Below are 3535 nucleotides of genomic sequence, written 5' to 3' on the forward strand. Positions count from 1 at the left end.
TCCATCCATTTTGAAAACTCATTTGAAGGCATGGTCCCAAAAACGATGCAGATCCAAATCTCAGGTGGATCATAATACAGGAACAGTAGAGGAAATAGTGGTAATCGACCATTAAAAAATTCTCATGGGCCACAAAAGTTTCAAGCTGATATTTGTGTGGTCTGACCTTATCAATAGGTTGATGGCAAGTAAACGTTTCAGTGACCCCCAAGAAGTTTTTAATGGTGGGGATTCAATCACAACTGTTTCCTGTGGTGTAGTCCACCTAAAATTTGCATCTACTTTATTTTTTGGGATCACTTCTAAAATGACTAGTCAAAATGTGTGGATGGTGTGGATGTAAGGACCGTACATCACAGTGGGCCACACGGTTAGAGATCCCTCGGCCTAAATTGACCGTTAGGGATGATGTCATCTCATGGTCATCATGATGGGCCCTAAGAACGTCACAAAGAGCAGTACTTCGTGGGGATCGAATCTGAGGATTTTGGGACCATTAAGGCCTAAGGGTATAGTACCACTCATGCAAGGGGACCATGAACTTTCATCATACGTGATGTCCCTTGGTGGACCCCACTAGAGGCAATGGTTGGTATTGTGGAGTCCATGCAATAAGCCATCATGTTTTGGGTGACTCAGTTATGGGCCACACGCTTAGGCCTTTTAATAGAACTTTCATGTAAGAAGCCTACTTGAGAAATTACATTCCATATATTAATAATGGGGCTTAAGAACGTTGGTAATGGGCACCCACTAATGCCAACCAACTATCAGTTGGGAGCGTGACTAGCTCCAAACTAGTGCGTGTCTGGTTGGAAGAAATAGGAACCTTGATCTCACAGATTGTAGATGGGCCTGATGGACAGTTTTGGGCATGTTTGGCATTCACAGTCACTGGACGGTGGAGATTAGTGATGATCGATGTCCATCGACTGGGTACGGTAGAGGTTCTCAGATACAACTTACCAATGTTTCTGGGCCCCACTTCTAGGTCCAGGGGTGCCAATTAGGTGTAAGGCGGGTAACACTTTAGTGGGGGCCCACCTTGATGATGTGCTGTATATCCACACCGTCCATCCGTTTCTTCAGCACACTTTAGGACATACAACCAAAAGTTAAGCAGATCCAAATCTCAGGTAGACCACACCACATGAAACAGTGATGATTGAATGTCCACCATTAAAAATTTTCCAGGTACTATCTTAAGTATATTCGTAATGTTTATTTGACATCCAACCCGTTGATAAGGTAAAACATACCTGGATGAAGGTGAAATACAAAAATCAGCTTGATCCAAAACTTTTATCGCCTACAAAAAGCTTTAATTGTCATTCACCACTTTTTCCAATGGTGTGGTCCACCGAAGATTTGGGTCTGCTTACTTTTTAGGATGAAGTCCTAAAATGAACTTGAAAAATGGATGGATGGAGTGGATATACAAAATTTTCATCTTGGTGGGTCCCACGCATTAAGGATAACACCCCCTAAGGTATCACAATCTCTCCCCAGGAACAAACGGGCACACGTGTGAATATTAACGCCCAGTTCGCCGGCCCACCACCACTCCCTTTTCGTTCTCAGTGTCCGGCGATTTCTCGTCGTGGGCGACGGTGAATTGGAATCGGCATCAGAAAACGATGGTATTCTCAAAGTCGTCTCGCTTGGAAAGTGGTCCATGGGAGCGGCCTAGTGCGGAAACAGCCCGCGGCGGAGGTATCGACGCGGTATTATGTGCAACGACAGGTACATCGTACCAATGAGCGGCTCCGATTCGAAGCCGCGTTGGATGGTTGACGTGGAGATCATGCGGCCATGATGATGGTTCGTGCAATCACGGGCGGGAAATGGGATTCCATCCCATCACATATTCACGTGGGTCCCACCATTAGAAGAAGTAAAACAACAGATTCCGCGTCATCTTATATCCCGTTTTTCATGTGAACACTCTGCATTCGGGCGGCTGTTATTATATCTATAGCGTTTACACATGAAAAAGGGTTGACGACGTATGCGAGAAAAATGCCGCCTAACTTAAAATACGCCAAACGAAAACCACGGTGACTTTCTTCAAGGATGGTGGAAAGCCCACCGGAGACAAACACCATGGACTAAAGTTTCTAGAAGGGAAGTAATTTCTCCATCGTCTGTCGTTTTTCAATTCACAATGTAAATGCATTGTGTCGTTTTTCAATTTACAATGTAAATGCATTGTAAAATGTTGATATAGATTATTGTGGAATTGAAAGTATTGTGCAGTGCATTGGACATGGAGATGGAGAAACCTTACGTAAGATTATCTAGATGCAGAAATTCCAAAGATCTGCCTGTGCATAGGATATGGAGATCTAGGGTGTAGACGACTTACTAATTGAGACGTCATAGATGCCGGATTAGAATACCAGAAAACCTATGATGTAATCTTCCTCTCCTTCACACTAATATACAAAATAATAAATAGGACTTAGGCTTCTGTCGTTGTGTAGGATCGGGGACCCAGCTCTCTCTTATATAGAATCTGTGGAGATGAGAGTTTGAATTCTATCATAACTCTCTGTCCCACTACTCCACATTGTTGAACCCTAGTTCAACTCAAATTGTTGTCTACATAAAACAACTATAGCATTCCAGCCCTAATATGCACCGCTGCATAGATAGGTTGTGCAGTGGATCACCTGAAGTGGAGCCCACTGGTTTACTCAATTACATAGTCCAACTAATAGGACAATCCAGATTGTTGATCAATAAGGCCCACCACATAGAGTTCTTACACCTTAATCAATTTAGCACCTGATTGTGATGCCATGCTATAGGATTGATGTTGTTGTCTTCTATACCTTACACCTTACAAAGAAGCAAAGGGATGGGGAAATAGGATCTATCGTGTGTAAGCTTGGACCCAGCCCTGTTTATATAATTTAGAGAGTTGAGGAATTTGAAACTCATCGAAACTCTTCTACTTTAGGCTCCACACAAATTTAGGATTCCTAGTTTAACTGAACCACTATGCGTGCAACACGGTCGTATCACACCACCCCTATACAATTCTATATCAATCACAACGTGAGTGTGGTCCACATGTATGCCGGATCATGTTATCCAACCCTTAGGGTAATTCTTCAGACTATTGATCAATAAAGCACACATTAAAGAACTCTTACATTCTCCCACTTGGGTTATATTGATCAGTGTCAATGTTTAATTTAAAAACATTTTGAAAACATGTTTTAATTTTGAAGAAAATATCTGAATGGTTAACCAATGCAATTGTTGGATATTACATGCAACACTTCTGCAATTTGGTCCATTGAGACTGCTAGTATTGTATCGCGGTAGCCATCACAATATTTAATCTTAACGAAGTGAGACTAAGCACTATCACAAATACCACTAGTCCTAATAACATATATTAGAAACTATGAAGTGTGGTATAAGGATTACACACGTAATTTGATGATATGTGTCTATCCTTAAAAGGTTCAAGAGCTTTCGAATATCTTCAACGAGACAAGACTTTACTTCTGCCTACTTAAAATAA

The sequence above is a fragment of the Magnolia sinica genome, chromosome 3 (genome assembly GCF_029962835.1).
Source record: "Magnolia sinica isolate HGM2019 chromosome 3, MsV1, whole genome shotgun sequence".
Taxonomy (NCBI): Eukaryota; Viridiplantae; Streptophyta; class Magnoliopsida; order Magnoliales; family Magnoliaceae; genus Magnolia; species Magnolia sinica.